The 20,578-nt window shown below is 34.6% G+C and overlaps 1 protein-coding gene across 3 annotated transcripts in view; it reads left to right on the top strand.

Annotated features, from left to right (window-relative positions):
• Window positions 1-2,322: 2,322 nt before the first annotated feature.
• Window positions 2,323-20,578, top strand: part of LOC115209907 (ras-related protein Rap1) — a 92,799-nt gene continuing 74,543 nt past the window's right edge. The window contains exons 1-2 of one of the 3 annotated variants that reach the window (XM_029778502.2): window positions 2,336-2,476; window positions 9,494-9,556. The gene's annotated coding sequence lies outside the window, so the exon portion shown is untranslated. Of the gene's footprint in view, window positions 2,477-9,493; window positions 9,557-20,578 lie in introns of all 3 variants that reach the window. The other 2 variants (XM_029778501.2, XM_036501128.1) reach the window with 2 other exon arrangements.

Genomic DNA, 20,578 nt, shown 5'->3' with positions numbered 1-20,578 from the left:
TTTTCTACAGATCGAGCAGGGCCATCTACCTGAAGGCGTTTGTGATTGGTCTACCTTCCTACTTATTAGGACTTTGGTTTTGGCTAGGTTGATTCTAAGGCCCTTTGATTCTAATCCTTGCTTCCACACCTGAAACTTCTCCTCCAGTTCTGATAGTGACTCAGCAATTAGAGCAAGGTCATCAGCATAGAGGAGCTCCCAGGGGCATCCTGTCTTGAATTCCTCCGTTATTGCCTGGAGGACTATGATAAATAGGAGGGGACTGAGGACTGAACCTTGGTGGACCCCAACCTCTACCCGGAATTCTTCACTGTACTTGTTGCCAACTCTCACCTTACTAGCAGCATCTCTGTACATGGCTCGCACAGCTCTCACTAACCATTCATCTATCCCTAGTTTCCTCATTGACCACCAGATAAGGGATCGGGGGACCCTGTTGAAGGCTTTCTCCATGTCAACAAAAGCCAGGTACAGGGGCTTATCTTTGGCTAGGTATTTCTCCTGCGGCTGTCTTACCAGGAATATAGGATCAGTAGTACTTTTCCCTGGCACGAACCCAAACTGCATCTCATCTAAGCTAACTCTCTCTCTAATTAGTTGGGCTATAACCCTCTCCGTAACCTTCATTACCTGATCCAGCAGCTTGATACCCCTGTAGTTATTTGTATCTAGGGCGTTACCTTTACCTTTGTAGCAGTTGACTATTATGCTGCTACACCAGTCATTGGGAATGACTCCTTCGTGTATCACCTGGTTAACTATACGGGTGACTAGGCTATAGCCGACACTACCAGATATTTTGAGCATCTCTGCAGTAATTCCTGATGGGCCTGGGGCTTTCCCCGTTTTCATGCTTGTAATTGCCTTAACTACTAAGGAACTGTCAACTCGGATTGCTGGTCCCTCCGTTGGGTCGACTTTCGGCAGACTCTCTTTATCCCATTCATTTTCCTCATTCAGCAACCTTTCATAGTGGCGTCTCCAAACCTCTCTCCTTGCATTTAGCGCAAGTGAACCGTCATCCTTGAGAACACATTTCTCTCCTACCACATCACGATTCTCTCTCACACACTGTCTTGCAACATGAAATACCTCAAGTCTTTCATCCTCACGGCACAGAACATTGGCAAATTTTTTCTTATCTGCTTCCCCTCTGGCTAAATACACCTGCCTCCTAGCTTCCCTTCTGGCAGTGTGGCTGCTGCTGATGATATATATATATATATATATATATATATATATATATATATATGTAGCCATGTATCTCCTCTGTAGCAAGACAGTTGTGCTTGCCCATCTACTATACTTTAGCAGTTCAACATCTCCCATAAAACAGCCTCCCTTGCCTGAATGCTCCCACTTCAAAAGCATTTTCCTTTTTCCTATTTCCATTCCTTTCTGTCTTACAATTTATTTGGTGACATCACAAGAGGTGGTATTACAAAAATACCTACTACAAGCTGTAAAGGGGTCAGAATTAGGAAGGACATCCTGATATAGAAACCATGCTAGAACTGACACCGGCTCATCAGGGCTTGTTAAACTGTCCACTGAAAGCGCTCATTAACTGATGATGAGGATGATAAAGTTTTATAGTAGCATCATTACCTAGGAACTACTTAGAGCAACCTACTTCTGTTCATGGCATTCAGTAATTGTCTAACTTTCTGTGTTCAAAACCTGCTGCAAATTGATTAGATCTTACTTTCTCCCCTGGCTCAATTAAACAAGTACCTGTAAACATACAGTACTGTCAACTACTGTCCCATATAAATTTGTGCTCTTGTGCCTGTGTAGGAATTTAGTTTTTAAATGAATATAACTTTTCAAAAATAAAATTTTACATTTCTTTTATTACTTATTTGTAATTCCCATTTTTAGTATATTCCCATTTTAATTTTGCTTTCGAGCATAATATTGTAATTTTTTATCCTCATGCGCACGTGCGTGCACGCGCGCACACATATATGTGTACGCGCGCGCGCATCCACTTAAGTTTAATTATTAACGTTGGTTTGTTATATTTTTCTTTTAACGGCTATAAAGTGCTTGTTTGAAATGCTAACTGTGGAGTTGTAAATTATACATATTTATTGCTTAAATTTTAACTATACAATCGTTACACATTTTATCAAGACTAAAGAAATGAAATGTTTTATGTGTTAAAAACTAGGATAACTGAATGTTAGCGATGGAAATAATTTCTCCTGAAAAATAAAAATAAGATAAAAATTAACGAAGTAACTTTTTTCTTCGCTTCACCACTTTTTCTCTTTAACGAAACGGTTCGTGTAAAGTGTCGAGTCCATATTTTATACGGACCAGCAGCAGAGCGTCACGGGAAATAATTCCAAATATAGTAACGATTCGGTGGCGTCTTACGTCATCACAGTGGGCTTACTTCGTCTGGGGTAGGGTGACAGCAACGAGAGAAGGGTGTTCGTTAACCATTACATTATACTACTGTAAACAAAAGGTAAGTATCTTTTTAGTTTCATTTAGTAACTTTCTCCATTTCTCGTATATCTCTCGTTTTATTTTTTCTACCTCGGTCTATCGAAATGTGTCATTCTCTTCAGAATCCCTTATCTTCTCAATGCACTTTTTTTTTTGCTTTCTATTTTGTTTTTTAATATTTTATTTATTACCCTATTTGTCATCCATATTGTCACAGAGTTAAGGGACCCTATTTAGGTTTAAGATATTTATTGAAAGAATCCATCTACTTATCACTTTCTTGGACAGCGAAACGTCTTGTGACACAAATAATTCCTTTCCTGCCGTTCAACTCTCCCTTTATAATTATCCCAGTTTACAGCTCGGAAATTATTTTTATAAAACCGAAAAAAAAAAAATTCTACCGTTTCTAGTGCTTATATTTAATCGTAACCCACCCCTCTTCCAAAGAGTTAATGCTGGTATATAAATATATATATATATATATATATATACTGTGTCTGTTAATTTTTATATTTGTCAGAACCCGCAAATACCTGTTTTTTTTTTGTTTTAATTTTTATCGTATTTTAAAGTTGGGGAATTCTGATCAAATTAGTCAGCTTTCGATATTTAGTGCTCAACTGATTTATTTTATTTTGTTATTATTATTAGTTGCGAATATTCATAAGAGTTCGTGCCCTGTTTAGTGAATCATGATATATATATATATATATATAAAATATATTTTAACAGTCATAAATTTACTTGACTTTTTGTTACCATTTTTTACTCCCATCCCATTCTGAAATATTTTTGTTTCTTCTTACACTCATGTCGGCACATTTACTCCATAACTGAACTCATTCTTTTTGCTTTACCCTTTTATTTAAAAAGTCTGGTTGCCAATTTGAAATAACATCATAAAAAAAAAGGCTAGGAACCCCATCCCAAATGACATTTTAGTCTTTTTAGCTTTCTTATCTATAATTATGATATTCTATAATTTACTAAATAGTATCGCTGTTATACGTATTCAAAAATGTCTGTAAATTTACAATATATAATTTCATTGATTAGTTTTAATTGCTCATAATAGTTTATAGTTGTAACACTCTTGTTTGTCTAGTTTTCAAACGGCTCAAGAGATAGTGTCTATATAACAGATATCAGCCAGCCAGACTTAATAGATGTACGGTGGGTGGTGGCTGCTACCGGAAGTGTCTCGATACACTAAAACTACTCATCAAAATGGTTGAACAGCTTTTAATCTTACAATTCTACTAACTTCCCACATTAGTATGTACTTCCCGAATTTTTAATAAAACCCATTTCTTGCTATCTGTGTGTGTTGCATTTATTTTTCACTGCATTATTGTTCCACAAAGTCTTTAATTGCTGACCCGCTACTACCTTTCGTCTCCATTTACCCGTCGACTTTTCTCAAAGTGATCATTAGTAACTCTTCACGTCATTAACTCATGCTTGTTGGAAATGTTCTTCGTAATTGTTCACATTTGTTGTATTGCTGTAATTTGATCGGTTAGTCATAGTTTAAGGTGCCCTACCTAGCACGTTGAACACTTCTACCGTCTCTCATTAGCTTGTCCGGCCGATATGTTGGTTATCTCCCTTCCTTTCATTTGATGTTGTATTGGATTTCATCGGTTTTTCATTTTTCTTTACTACCTAAATGAAATTATATTGCCTTTTATTCGAAATCTTTCAAAACACCCATAATACATATACATGAAATTTTTGTAAAATAATTTTTAGCTTGTTAAATGTCATGTTCTTTCGAAAATATACACAGCTAGCCCTTGTTTTTCAATCTGACAGGAATAGTTTGATATGAAGCCGTCAGTTAATAAATATTACAGAATTCGTTTGTGTACTGATGTGTATGTGGTAGCCGATTATCTATATTAATTGGTAAAAATTTGGAATTAGTAATGTTTATTTTCAATTCTGGTTAGGAAAAGTTAATCAAATAAAAAATAAATTAACACAGATATGCTTACAGAATTAAAACGATTATACACACACACACACACGTATGTGTGTGTGTGTGTAATAAATATATATATATATATATATATATATATAATGTGTCTGTGTATTATGTGTATATATATATGAATATTCGTGTATATATGTATATATATATATATGAATATATGTATATTTTGTATTATATATGTAATATTTAAAGCTTTATGTAGTTAACAATTTCGTACACATTTTTGTGACTCCATTTCCCGTACTACGTAGGAAAAAGGAGTAAAGAAAAAAAGAATTTCTTTATTCTCTTCTACATAGTGAATGAAATTAAACCGTTTATTTAATATATGCATGGTTCTCGTTACCAAGGCAAGCTATTACTGATGCTGAAAAAAATCAATGAGCACTCCCGTTATATATTTTTTTAATAAACTATTTCCTCTCACTTTTTTTTGTTTTTTAATATTTCTTGAATTTTTGTGCCTATTACCGGAAATAATCTTTTGAGTTTATGTCAAATTTTTAAAGAGATAAGTGAAACCATATATTCTTTCGTATTGTTTAGAAAAATTGTCTAATATTGTAGTTATGTTTCAGAATTGTTGTCAGTCCCATTTTCTCACTTACACTATATTGAAGTATTAACAAGGTGTGTCTTTCCGGCAAGGTACATTACTCTACATAATCAGTTTAGCCTTTTTAATAGTTTAGTCATATTTCCTAATTGTATGGGTGGTGTTAATAAAAACAAAATTTGTAGAATGCGCCTGAAGAATTTGCTTAATGTTTTAATTTGTAGTGTCGTTTAGTTCATGTTTGCGTAGTAAAATGGGAAATTTACTCTTACTGAATAAAGTTTTAAAAAGTAGTCTGTGTTTAGTAACGTAATAGGAAAAAAAAAATTGTGAAAATGGTTGACTTCAGAGCATCACCATATTGCCCAACTGTGAGCGTAAAAAGCACTTGATGGGATTACCTGGTCAGTCTTCCGAAGTCAAAAATATGAAAACACATGGCATTAGAATGTTTAGGTCTTAATGCAAGTCGATGTTGAGGTATTAACTAGGTTGGGTTTTGGATATTGATAATTCATTTGCATATTTCCATGTTACTCTCAATTTAGGTATGTTGCTCGAAGTATCAAAACTATTTTTATCTTCACGAATATTTGGCTTTTTACATAAGATCTGTAATCCTCAAATATTGTTGCATTTTAACACTGGTGAATCGCATTTAAATTTTACTTACAGCAGTATGAAAGGATATTTCAGAAGTCGACTATATGAGTTCATGAGAAAAATGATTTAGTAATGACAAAGTATTTGGATTTTGATAGATTCACATATGAGTGGCAACTAGAGGTGAGAAATAGAGCAGTTTTTGCAGGTGCTTTCTTTTTTAAATAACTTAGAGCATTAGTGATGATTATCTTTGCAGGCCCTCAGATTAGTTAGATATGGCTGATACCCAAACAATGCAGGAAAAACATTGAGGAAGGAACTGAATGTTTACATCTGTGAATTCCATTAAAGGCACATGAGTTCTTAAGAGAGAGATTGTTGTGACAGTATAATAAAATTACTTTACATCGTTTAGTAATGTCTTTTACATGACTGTTCAATATTAAGTTAGCTACATTGAATATTTCTTCAAATGATTGAAGCAAAAGTATTGCAGCTATCTGATATTTTATTCAATCTATTTCATATCCCCCCCCCCGTCTTCTCCACCCACTGTTTCTGCAAGGGTCATGGGGTTAGTTCTTGGGTACTGCCTCCATAGGAATTGATCAGTAGCAGTTGTCAGACTTTTTAGCTGGATTTGGATATTATTCAACCAGCTTGTTTTTGGTCTACCCCTAGTCCTCCTGTTGGTTGGCTTGGCTTGAAGAATCCATCTTGCAGTTCTTTCCTATGACATTCTAATCACGTGTCTGCTGTACTGGAGCTCAGTGCAGAGACAAAAGAATGCTCTCATTATAGTGGACTCTCCTTGTTGACTTTCCTTGGTAGATCCTATACTTGGTGTTTGGATAAGATGTAAGGAAATTGGGAAGCCCAAGCAGGATGATTAGTATGATTTCCATCCTGCACACAGCACAACCAACCAGATCTTCACTCTATAGCAGGTTTTTGAGAAATTGTGAGAATATTGTTTTGTAGACTGTGTACCATGGGACATGTGGAGAGTTATGCAGGAGTTTGGGGTGAATAGGCAATGCGTGGTTTCCTTGAAGTCCCTATATGAATGTTTAGATGTTTCATGTGTGTGTGTGTGGTAAGGTATAAATGATATTTAGTGTTTCTATCATCTTGGTGAAATATAAGTGCTTTACTTTGAGAAATTAGGCAGTACCTACATAAACAAATAGAAAAAAAGTAAAACAAAAAATTTTTGACACCAATTCAATATAGTCCTTTGTTTAGAGTTTAAACTGTATAAGCAATTAAGTTAAATTGCTACTTTTTATTATATGATGTTCATTTATAAACATCATGTAAGAAGTAAATTTGATTTTGGCATGACCAATTATAACAAACTAAGAGCTAGAACTATAATTACTGCATTAGAGAAGGTAATCAAATTTGAAAATTTATATATTGTCTGTCATTTAATTTTCTAAGTGTAGGCGCAAGCACAGCTGTGTGGTTAAGAAGCTTATTTCCCAAGCACATAGTCCTGAGTTCATTCTCAGTGTGATATTTTGACTTCTATAACTATGAACTGATCAAAGCCTTGTCAATAGTAGATGAGAACTGAAAGAAGCTTGTTGTATATATTCATGTAAGTTGGTGCCTGCTTGTCTTAATATTACATGATAGTTGCGAACAAATGTCACTGCCATACAAGCAATGTTCTTCCAATCTTTCATGAAAACCTGTCTGTCCAAGGAGAAATATTACCTTGGAAACAGGTAAGGGTTGGTTACAGGAAGGATGCCTGGCTGTAGTAAAATGTGCCTCAACAAATTCTGTCTGGATCATGTGGACATTAAAACAATGGATGATATCAAATTTTATAAAATACATGATGATATAAGTTGGATTGGAGATATTTGAAATGTTACATGATTTAGTGGTAGTATTGAATAGAAAATGATACAATGAACTACAGAAGTTGTATCAGTACATCGGTTGTCAGAGCAAAAATAAATTGTTGGCATGGAAATGTACCCAGCATTAAATAAAATGTCATATCAACCAATTAAAGCATAAGGAAAAGGATTTTAAATTGATAATGAAAGATATTATCTTTTAGTATAACTCAAATGTTCTCTTGGGTTAGGAATGTTGGCAGTATGGGTTTTCCAGATTATTAGGTTGATGTTTTGTGTTACATTTTGAGAGGGAATCATTTTTATGATATCCAATTTCTAAGAACGTATTTTCTAGTAAAATAAAATTTCACAATTTAAAACATTTATTCTTAGAATGCCTTCAAGTACTATATTTCAAAATATATTCATTTAAACAAAGTTAAACACATATAATCCAGTATTCATGTGGTCTGGTATTAAAAATAAAAGTAATTAATTTAATTCTAACCACAGGGCTTGAATTAATGTTATCATGATGAAAAAATTGAGATATAGTTTAGATAGAAAAGATAAAATAATTTAGAAGTCTTGAAAAATTCCAGCATTTTCTTTTCAGCAGAATATGTGCTGAGAAAATTAATATTAAATTGTAGAGTAATTTATTGAAAAATCAACATTAGTGTGTGCTGGGATTTCAATGCAACCAGTAGACATTATAAGTGCACAATCTCTGTTGCCTGAAATGTCATTTTAGACATGACTCAACATTTGCTTTCTCATTGATAAAGGCCAATGTAGAAGTCCAGTTTCATTGGTTCGTAAAGGTGATTATATATTTATTTTTTACTCCGCTTCTAGCATTCAATTATAGAAAGTTTAAATTTGAGAAGGTCAGCATAATTATTTACATATGTCTATATTTTTTGATTTAGTCTTGGTTTTTCTTTTGGTTATAAACAAGAGTATACCAATTATTTTATACCTGTTATTTCTGTCTACAGTTTGACTTGACTTTAAAGCTATTCGTGACATTATTCTGTTTGTCTTGTTACAAAATATAAATAGTCTTAGAATTTGTTACTTATTGAGTAGTAAACAGTAATGTCTCCAAGTATCTTATTTTTAAACAGTGGATGCTAATGCATTTATTAAAATAATTTTTTCATGATAGAAACTTGGAAATCTTTCTATTTTACATGTGTCTTATATAATTATACCTTCAAAATAGAACATATTGTGTTCAATGTTTTAATTTTAATTTTCATACAGCTATGTTTTTCTATTTACCAAGATTTTTTCTAAAATGTGGAGAATGCTACTTGTGATTTCCATTGTATTTGCCCCAAGTGGAACCTGATTGTGCAAAACTATGATGAAAAGCATTCCGGTTGTACATTTCCCATCTTTTCTCTCCAGATATAGTTTCTAGGACCATGATATTTAATGTGGCCTTTTATTAAGCTAGTAGTGTCAGAGGTAGCTGGTTGCTATTTGTAGCTGGTCAAGTAATCATGTGGAGACTTCTTTGGTGGCTCAGTATGATTTTTATTGTGATGATGGTTATTTTAAAAAGATAGTTTCATATCTTAGAAACAAGTAAACTGTTTTTCACCAAATCTCTGATTTTTTTTTGTTTTGCATAAGGGAGATTGTAAGCAGCATAATACATGTTTATAGAGATACATCCCTTACCAAATTTATCTTGCAAGGTATGTCTATGATCTACAAGACACTAATGTTCTATTTAATCTTGTACTTTAACCACACATTTATAACTTTATCAGGAGTAACATGTTGAGTAGCAATATGTTATTACAACTTGTTACAGATTGTATGATTTAAGTGGGGTTTGGTGGAAAGGTTCATATATTTTCAACTTTGGACATTAAAAATTGTATTGGATTCCTAACATACTAAGTTAAATAATGTCTTCATCTGTTTTTTTTTTTTCCTTGTATTTTTCTCCAAAAGATTTTCACAAAATTTCAAAGTAATTTCTATATTTTGTTTGTAAAATAGAAATCATTTGCTTTGAATCTTAAAGTCGTGTCAAGTAACAGCTGTGAAAAAGAAGGCTTCCAGGTACCATCTTGATAACTAAATACCTTGTTTGATTGTGCATGACTCAAATGTATCTCATTTTATGTATTCACTTTTATATTGAGTGATCCAATGTATTATATTTAACTGATTTATATGCTTGCAGATGTCTTTAGACTTGCAAGATTGATTTTCCTCATTTTCTTCACCTTTTCAGTAATATTAACATTAAGATTGAAACATTTGGCTATAATATGAACTACCTTTATAAAGTGACTTCCTTTTTCTCCTGTTTTAAATTGTTTACACTTCTTCAATAATGCTAGATGATTCAGAAGTTTTAATTTTCATGTTTATGAATGTTGCTTAGACTTGACTGCTTGGCCTATCAATTAGTTTGATAAAAGGCTCCCTCAGTTATGGGAGTTAGTGGCAGATTACAGTATGCAACAAACAGTGGCTTATGAATGAGATAGCTACTCACAATCAAGTGTTCATCTTAAAAGTAGCAATCCATAAAATAAGCATATAATTTTATGTGTACAACATCAGAATATGTAATCAGAGCCACCATTCTGGATGCAGAAGCTATGTTTTTTCAGCTTTTGGAGTGTAAAACATGGAATCTCCTGGGACACATTACCTCTTTACTACAAGAGTTCTGCCTTGACACAAAGATGAAATTTATCAAGTTACCTAACACCTTTTAAATCTTTTGGAAAATATTAGCAGTTGCTTTGAATCAAAGGGCAAACTTTTAATTGATTTTGTTAGAATTTTTCTTGAAGAACTTGCCAGAATATCCCTGAAAGGTTCAGTTATTTTGTATATTTTAACATTGTCTAAAGCAATGATAAACTTCATTGATTATCTGAAAGTCTTTTGTTATTGTAACTCACAACTGGAAACTTCACTTGAAAAACTGATTAGCTGCTTGGTACATTTTCATAATTTTACATTCATTTTTTTCATGCTTGCATGTTGACAGATCTTTTTCAGTATAGTGTCTCATCACTTGTGGTCTTCTATCAATCCAATCAACCTCATTAGATCAGCTTTCACCATTGCTTCTTTGGTCTTCTGTAGGCTCTTTCCACTTGGATCACTCTGAATTTCTATATTCAATTGTTGTCCTCCATATACATGACATGTCTATATCTGCTCAGTTTCCTCTCTTGCACATTGCATCTGATTCCTTTTATACTCAGTTTCTTCCTTAGCTCGTTTGTGCACTGTTTTTTCATACACATATCATTATACATTCAGCTTTGAAAGCCTAAATTTCAGTACAATACAACATTGCACTTCTTGTGTAAGTATCATACAAATCTGTCCTTCACATGGAGAGTTAATTATTACCAGCAAAATACACTGTCAATAATTTCATTATCTGTTTGTATTGACATTACCATATTTTAGGCTCATGAGTTACTAAAGTTAGATGTGAAATCTACATGATAATCTAAGTTGCAATTACAGAGTTTGGCCAATGGATGACATTAATTATTCTCTATTTATATCTCTTAATAGTCAATTTCTTCATTACTAATGCCTTAACCTTATCTTTTTGCTGTTGCTGACTAGAACTACTGCCCTGTCTTGTGATTTTCTTATTTAGCACTTACATCAGTTCTTTATTTTAAAAAAATCTTAAACATGAAATTTCAGCCACATTTTCTAATCTAAAAGCTAGCAATGAAAATGTCTTTTTTTAGTATTCTCATAGATGTTCTCTACATGAGCCATTCTAAATTGCATTCTTTTTCTTTTTGAAACATTTCATTTTTGGCTAAAGATAGCAAAAATTTATATGACATCCTTCTTTTTGAGTGTAACAGCTATTGGTCCTGTATCTCTTGTAGTACTAATGCTTTAAGGGAAGATCATTTATTCTTATAAATTTCTTCTACAAATTCTTGTGTATGTATTCACAATTTAGTAAATAGCACTGAACCACATATTTCCCAATCGGCAGTCTTTTGACTTTTGTTCTTTGTGTATTCTTTTTCAAAATCATCAACTGACTGCTTTACAGACTACATGTTGAAATACTCTTTTAGCAAAAACTACATTTTTTATTGTCATCATGTTGTAGCTAGTCACTTCAGTAAGTTGCTCCTTTATCAAAATCTCCACTTTTTAAAGACACCAACTTAGAATGAGAGAAAAAAAATAGTTAATAATTTCATATAATTACTTCCTATGGTCATCTCTCACATCTTGAGAACTGGATTAATCTTGACATGTCATACCCCCACAATGTGATAAAATTTTCTGTAGCAACCACTTTGCTCTGAAGATTTTCACAGTCTTCTTCCTCCTATCTGCATCTTCAGACACTTGAAGTTTGTAGGTATTCAGGTTAAATTTTCACGTTATAAAGAATTCTTTGAATAAAATGGGTGTTACCTACAACCAGTGTTTATTTTGCTGATTTTTGTGGTAGCTTTTGATATGATCAATCCCAACAGACTTTGGCATAACTTCAGAGCAGATGGTGTACTTCTGTAGCAATATCATAATCAAGAATTGCTTTCCTATTTGATTTTCAGAAGAGGAATGTTTTTCACCATTTCCACTAACTTTTTCTGGTTATTCTTTTATAGCAAAACTTGCATGTGGTATGTTGTTACTGATTTTGCCTCTTCTGACACTTTTATATTTTCAAGTCTTGAGTGGTAATATCCACCTGCATGTTCTCAACTCTGCTTGTGCTTGGAGTGAAGAAATTTATAGTTATTCAAGCATGGCTGTATGATTAAGAAGTTTGCCAATCCGTCAGAGCACCTTGTGCAAGTGTTTTCTGTGGTGCAGAGCTGGCTGGAACCTTGAGTGGATTTGGTAAATAGATACTGAAACAAGCTGTAAATCTTCTCATTTCCATTTGTCTTGACATCACATGCTGATTGTAAATGATGATCATCACAAACAACACAATGGCCAGGCGTGTTTTCATTTTTGTGTAAACATTTCAGGCTGTTGTATTTGAAGGACTTGAGAAAATATCACCTTACTTGAAAACAGGTAAGGGTTGGAGAAAGGAAGAGCATCTGGCCATAGAAAATCTGCTTCATCAAATTTTATCTGGCTCCTGCAACCAAGGAAAAGTGGACATTTAAACATTGGTGATGATAAACAGCTCATCTCTTATGTTAACACAGCCATTGAAGTAGATGACCTAGTTTTCAATTGGTTAGATACACAAATTAGATTATTAAAAAAAAAAAAGACATAGTTTCTGATATAGAATTGAGGATTATACCCTGCCTGCACTGAAAAGCTGTGTGTATTTCATACTTTTCGACTACATCTACCTGGTCAAGTGCTTTATGTTGAATTTTATCATTGCTGCCACCTATTATTGATTGCACAGGTTTCCTAGTAACATCTTTTTGGTGTGTGGTTCATGGACCCTAAAAACTATGAAGAAAATAATTTGGTGCAGCGATAAAATTAAAATACCTGAATAATGGAGATAGCTGATCGGAGAGCACTGTATCATATTCAAGGCCAGTTCACTTTCAAAAAGAACTGATTCAAGTTGAAAACAGGTGGTGCTACCAAGTAACTACTCAGTGCTCGTTGACAAATGCTTCTTTAGCTTGCAGTTCTGTTTTTATCTTCTGTAGATTTAAAAAAGTCCTTTCTCCAATCATTGTCCTACCTTTCCTTGTATTTAGATTCAGTTTCTGAGTACGAACTGTAACAGCCTATTCCATTGTTAAACTCATCACTCAGGCATTCAGAACCAGTTGATTTTGAATGATAACCACTAGTCATCAGGTTAGATTAGCAATGGATAGCATCACTAACCATTACATTGGGATAAACTTGTATATTTTTCTATGCCAATTCTGAACAAAGTACATCATATACACTTTTTTCAAATATTTAGTTATGCTGCACCACCATCTAGTTTTATATCCTAAAGAAATCTGTTCAAGCTTCAAATATACTCTTGATTGTAAATTGTGGTGATTGTTGGAGAACTGTTTTTGAAAGGTTTTAGTTGATTATATCACCCTATCCTTCCATATTTAGTCTCATACTCATTTCATGTCTTGTAATATACAGAAAAATAAAGTGGGCATTAACATAAAGAAGTTATCTTGACCTTGTGTACTGATTTTTGTCCTGTCAGTACTAATATAAATGTGCACAATGGAAACAGCTTATTATGATTACTTTGAAACGAAACCTTTTCAGTAACAATGCAATTGATCATGTCTGATTGTCATAAGCAGCTTCCACTGTGTTGTCTATGTGTACGTATTTCTAGTTTTGAACAAAAGTAAAAGTACCTACCAGTGGGGATAGGGTTTAAATGAAATTTGGTCAGCTGAAACAAAATTGGCTAAAACCACGTAGTTCCCAGAAGAAATAAATGCATCTTTAGCCATTTTGGCTTACTGAAGATATAAATGTTTATTGAAATTGTTTCTCTGGTCAGTTAATGTATAGGCACGTGTGCACACACACATACACACACCATTCATTTAATGGTCATTGTTCTATGGAGGAAGTTAAAGCAGGATTTTTATAGATGGATATTCTTCTTGCTGCCAACTCTTACATGTTCCTCATGCAAAGGATTTTCTTTTTCTAATTCAGGAGGAATTTGAAAGTGCTGAGTTAGCAGGTGATTTGTTGGCTGGAAATGTCAATGAATGTTACCAGTTGTAGGCCTACTACGAGTGGTGATGTCATTATCAGTAACCATAACTGATTTTTGCAAACATAAGCACATGTACTTATGTGCACAGTGGGCTTCCTCCAGTTTCTGTCTCTGACATTCCCTTGCAAGACATTGGACTATAGTAGAAGACACTTTTGTTCCACTGTGCGACTGAACCTGAAATCATGTGGTTGAGATGCAAACCTTTGAACCATACAGCTTTGCCAGTGCTTGTATACAGGTGTACATTATGCGTATTTGTTGTGTGTGTGTGTATATATATATATATATATATATATGGGTTTCTACACAGTTTCTGTCTACCAGAAAGCATTTGTAATATATTGTTCAATTCAATGCTTGTACACTTGTTCAGATCATCTTGCAGTGGTATGTTGATGCAAGCCAAGTTCTTAATTTCACAACCATACTTACACTCATATTTATAAGAATAGATATGTACCTATTTCTTTACTACCCACAAGGGGCTAAACACAGAGGGGACAAACAAGGATAAATGGATTAAGTCGAATACATCGACTTCAGTGCGTAACTGGTACTTATTTAATCAACCCCGAAAGGATGAAAGGCAAAGTCGACCTCGGCGGAATTTGAACTCAGAATGTAACAGCAGACGAAATACGGCTACGCATTTTGCCCGGTGTGCTAACGTTTTTGCCAGCTCACCGCCTTTTATAAGAATAGATATGTACCATCTTTTTATTGAGTGTTGGGTATTGCAAATAATGTTAGCAGTTTGTTTGCTAACAAAGTATTTGTAATTTAGCATAACTCTTTCAAACATCTACATTTTCATGATTAAGTAAATAAAAATTTTGCTTTCTGAAATTTAAATATTTTGAAATGTTAAACGTAACACGTGAAAATAGTATTGCCACCAATTTTTGTTATGGTTTAATGAAGAATGGGTAGCACTAATGGTATTTGTGGCTCCTCTGAGACTGATGTTGTTCTTGCAATCAGTGTTTAGTTTGAAATTGTTGACATCTGCAGGGAACAAGTGGTGGATGAAGAGACTTTCCATCAGGTTAGCATTCTGTGAATGAAAGATTTCTGCTTAGTGGTTAATGCATTTCCTGGGGAAGGAGAAATTGTAGGTGACAAGAGGAGAGATGGTTATATTGGAGTGGAGATGGTATACAACTAGCTAGTTTTAAGGATCATAAACTGCTCCAGTAGTGATAAAGTAGGGAGAGATGACAACTTGAATGTAGCTACAGTGTGAAGTATGTTGATGAATGAGTTGGCTTTCTTTTGGTATCTAGTATGTTAGTAATGTGTATGTGTTTAGCTGCAGTACCATCCCAGATGTGGGAGCAGTGTTCCATTGTTCTTCTTGATGATTATAGAGAATCAATGGCTCATCAAATATTTCCTGCTTCTAAAAAGGAAGGCTTGTCTTTTGGCTGCAGTTTTTGATGTAATGAATATGAGATTGAAGCATAGCATTTGTAGTGGCCTTTGGGGTTTTAATCTGGTTTTATTCAAAAGAATAGAATTAGTTTCATGTTTCTTTATATGCAGTAAGTGACTTTGTGTTCTTAAGAGGCATTTTCATATCCTTACTCATTGAAGAATGAATTTGAAGACAGTGCAGGTTTGATGTAGGCTGTTTGAATGCTAGAGAGGAATGAATATCTTGCTATTGATTCAGCAAATGAATATCATATGTAAATGAAATATTTAAAAATTATAAGGTTTTAGATGTAACAAAGATTATTTCATAGATAATTAGAAATTAGCCACAGTTCTCATGAAGTTTCTTGCATTGAGTTAACCCTTTTATTAAAATGTATTATTTTTGTTTTAATTAATTTTGAAAATAATGAATTTAGTTAAATAATTTTATCATTAACCTGGTGTTTGGAACATAAATTAACATGGAATTTTGGCTAGTGGTTTTAGATCTCTTTAACCCTTCAGCATTTAATCCGGCAAAATTTGACCCAAATATTTTACCTATTTTATATTCAGACTGACCAGATCTAGCCTCTCACACCTATCCTACAATGTGATTCTAAAAATAAACAATCACATTTAACCCTTTCATTACTGTATTTATTTTGAGATTCTCTGTGTTTCTTTAAATATAACAAAGAATTTAGTAAAATAACTTAGTTATCATTCAGCTAGTGTTAGGAACATAAATTGTGACTAAGATTTCAGCCGGATTGGTAATGAAAGGGTTAAATCTTGAAGCTATAAGATAATGCATGATAAATTCAAAACAATAAGAATTATATTTAATCTGAATGCTAAAGAGTTAAAACATTAACCTTATATTATAAAAACCAAGGCTGCTTTCAGGTGAGTTGGTATCAAAAGTGTTAAACACTGTCGTCAGAAATGCTGTAATGCAATAATTGGCTCAGTGCAATATATACACACAAACACACACATATCATCATTATTTAACGTCTGCTTTCCAGGCATTTTTCAGCAGCATGGGTTTCAAAAGATTTATCTGCTCACTATCAGGTTCCACATTTGGATGCATTTGTTCAAGTTGGGATGGAATTTGTGAACAGTTTTTTTTTTCCATGCAGGTTTCTTGTCAAGTAATTGTACAAATCTCAATTCAATCCAGCACAGGCATAGAGCAAATGGAGATTAAACTGCTCAAAAACTGTTTTAAAAACATAAATGCCATGATTTTTTTTTATCAACACTAATAACTTCTCATACATGTATAAACCTAAATGTTAGATTAGACGTATATTAATGCATCTTTATCGTTGTACTATATTTTCTAATTTAAAAATAAGTTTTTCAATAACTTTGAATATTTTAGCCTGCATGTTGAAAATTACATATTCTTGTGCAAAATTTATAGATGGAAATGTAGGGAAAATGTATTGCTTCACATGCTTTCTACACACAGATGATGTGCTGTCAAAATATCTGAAGATATTTTGTATCAAAAGGTATTTTATCAATAGTCTAACTAAATTTATTAGATATTTAGCTGTCTATTATCGAACATATAGGTAAATAAAGTATATCATACATAATCTTGTTTCTTACGATTGGATGTAAAACATACTGTGAAGAGTTTATAGCTTCTGAAAGGAAGATCAGTTTCTCTTCTTAAAAGGATATTGACCATTTTGATGTTAATAAATAACTTAATCACTCATTGACATAAAAGATACTAATAACCATTTTGCTATTCATTAAAGTAGTTTTATAATTTGAATTAAGTTGTTTTAACATTGCTTTGTAACTGAAAACCTATTAAAATGAAATCTTTTTATATCATACTGCTAAACCTAATATGATAGTAAAATTTTTGTTAAGATTTGAAATTGGCACCCTTAATTATACATTGATATTTGAATCTAAATTTTCATTGCTTTATTTCTGTTTTTACTTAGTTTCTTAGTAAAGGAATAACATGTAACTGTAAAAATGTGACCTACATTAAATACAGAGAAAGCAGTTGAAATGCCCTGTGGATTAGATGTTTTCATATATGTATTGAGAAAGCAAATCGTTAGCTATTTTCTTTTTCAGTGCCACTTTGTGGTTTTCAGTTTCAATTAACCTACCTGTTTTTTAAATCGGCTTAGCCATTGTTTCAATTTCCAACTTTGTTTAACAGTTAATTACTATATTTTTGAGATACTCGAAGGAACATGCAGGTGTTCACCTTAGCATGTATGCTTGAGGAAATGGATGTAAAACAGTAAAAAGCGTCATTGGTTTGAAGTCTATTTTTCCATGCTTGCATGGGTCAGAATTTGTTAAAGCTGGATTTTTTTATGGTTGGATGCTCTCTTGTTGCCAACCCTCACTTGTTTCCAAGTGAGGAAATAATATCCCAGTGTATCAAACAACAAATGACCTGGATGTGTTTACACTGAGAACTGTAAGAAAGCAACACTGTATGAACCATTTTGTTTTCAATGATTGTACATTTTAATAAACCTGGACAGACATCCGTGGTGGACTGCAATCAAACAACACTCAGCGAAATCATTTGTTACAACTTGTCCTTATTTGTTCGCGGTGTGCCCGCCCTTTCCTGCCCTCACCACCAATACTGGATATCTCTATTTTCCCACCATCTACACCAAATATCACTCTCTCCTTCCACCACCATTACCTGATGTCTCTTCTCCCAACCCCTCCTCCTCACTGGGCTGTTATCTGTATATTACCTGCACTCTCTCTCCTGGGACAAATGCAACTAGCCCAGCTGCCCACCCATCCACCTACTTAACCGGCTATCTTTCATTTTGTTTTCGTTCTGTCTTGAAACATGCGAACAACTACCCAGGAATTTTCCTTGGCCTTATCAAGTGAAGCCGAAAGCTATTCGGCTGTCCATGTATGCTTGTCCCTGTGTGTGGGTGCGCTTGTTTGTATGTAGGGATGAGCTTGTTTCCTCTCTCTCTTTCTCTGTCTGAACCCTTTCCCTGCTGGTGGTACTCTCCATCATACCTGCAATCCCTCACCCCACATTCCCAGTTTTCAGAGTTGGCACACTGAAAGTTAGGTCTAGTGAGATTGTAGAGATGCTTGAAAGGAGACAGGTTGATGTATGCTGCATACAAGAGGTAAGATGGAGAGGAGCTTCAGCTAGGGTCCTCACAGGCAAGGCACATAGGTATAAAGTCTTCTGGCAAGGTAACATGGATGGAGTAAGGGGGTATAGGCATACACCTTGCGGAGAAATAGGTGGATAAGGTCATAGAGGTTGTCGGGGTATGCAATAGAGTGCTCAAGCTCAGGCTAGTCCTGCAGAACAGCACAGCTACAATTATCTCTGCCTACGCCCTACAAACGGGGCTACTAAATGATCAGAAGGAACATTTTTATGTTACCCTTCTACAGTCTACCTCAAGATGAGTGTCAATGACCTCATCTTTGTGGCTGGAGATTTGGGCATGTTGGACGGAAACCCAGTATCTTCACTGGTGTTCATGGAGACCATGGTATTGGTTCCCAGACTGATGAGGGAACTAGGTTACTGGAGTTCTGTGATGCATGTAACATTTTAATCTGCAACTCTAAGTTCAGGAAGCCAAACAGCTACTTGATAACCTATCAATCAGGGGAATCTGCTAGCCAGATTGATTTCATCTTCATCAGACAGCAGGATGCAGAGTTGCTCTTAAATACAAAGAGCCTCCCAGGTGAGGTATGCCCCCCCCCCCAACCATCGACTAGTCATTAGTAACTTTCTACTCGAGACCAGGAGGGTGCCAAGAAGCAGACCAATCCAGAAGAGAAGGATTTGGAGTCTAAAGAACCCTTCAGATGATCAGATTTAGGGACATCCTCATCAAGAAATTTGATGAGAGAGAGGAGGAACTACAGTCTTTGGACATAGAAGGTAGCTGGAAATTCTTACAGGACAGCTTACTAAGTGCCACAGACCAAGTCTACAGATAGTGAAAAGTCCGAAGCAGAAAAGAACTTTGCCAATGTCCAATGTGAGGACCAAAGAACTGAAGTATTCTGGCTTACAAGACAGTGTGTGAGGAAAAATTGTGATATCACAGGAGAGAAATGTGTCCATATGGATGATGGTGCACTTGCTTTTAGTGATTTGGAAAAGAAAGAGGCTTGGAGGAGCCATTATGAAAGACTGTTGAACATAGAGAATGAATGGGAGGAGGAGAGCCTGCCAAATGTTGATCTAGTAGAGGGACCAGCTATCCGAATATACAGCACTCTGGTAGATGAAGCAATTAAGGATATGAAGCCAGGAAAAGTCCTTGGCCCATTAGGAATCACTGCTGAGATGCTTAAAACATCTGGTGGTGTGGGCTATGGCTTAGTCACCCACCTGTATTGTAAACCAGGTAGTTCACGATGGAGTCATACCCAATGAATGGTGTAGCAGCACTGTAGTCAACTGCTACAAAGGTAAAAATGATGCTTTAGATAAAAATAACTACTGGATCAGGTGATGAAGGTTGCGGAGAGGGTCATAGCCCAACTAATTAGGGAGAGTCTGCTTTGAGGAGATGCAGTTCAGTTTTGTGCTAGGTAGAAGCACCACTGATGCTATATTCTTGGTAAGGCAACTGCAGGAGAAATACCTAGCCAAAGATAAACCCCTGTATTTGGCTTTTGTGGACTTGGAGAAAGCCTTTGGCAGGGTCCCCCAATTCCTTATCTGGTGGGCAATGCGAAAACTGGGGATTGGCGAATGGTTAATAAGGGCTGTACAGGCCCTATACAGAGATGCCGTTAGTAGGGTTAGGATTGGAAATGAGTATAGTGAAGAATTCCAGGTAGAAGTAGGGGTCCACAAAGGATCAGCCCCCTCTTATTCATCATAGTTCTCCAAGCAATAACAGGAATTCAAGACAGGTTGCCAGTGGGAACTCCTCTATGCTGATGACCTGGCCCTAATA

Source organism: Octopus sinensis, linkage group LG3, assembly GCF_006345805.1.
Source record: "Octopus sinensis linkage group LG3, ASM634580v1, whole genome shotgun sequence".
Lineage (NCBI taxonomy): Eukaryota > Metazoa > Mollusca > Cephalopoda > Octopoda > Octopodidae > Octopus > Octopus sinensis.
Note: the sequence above shows the minus strand (reverse complement) of the source record. Positions and strands in the feature narration are given on the sequence as shown.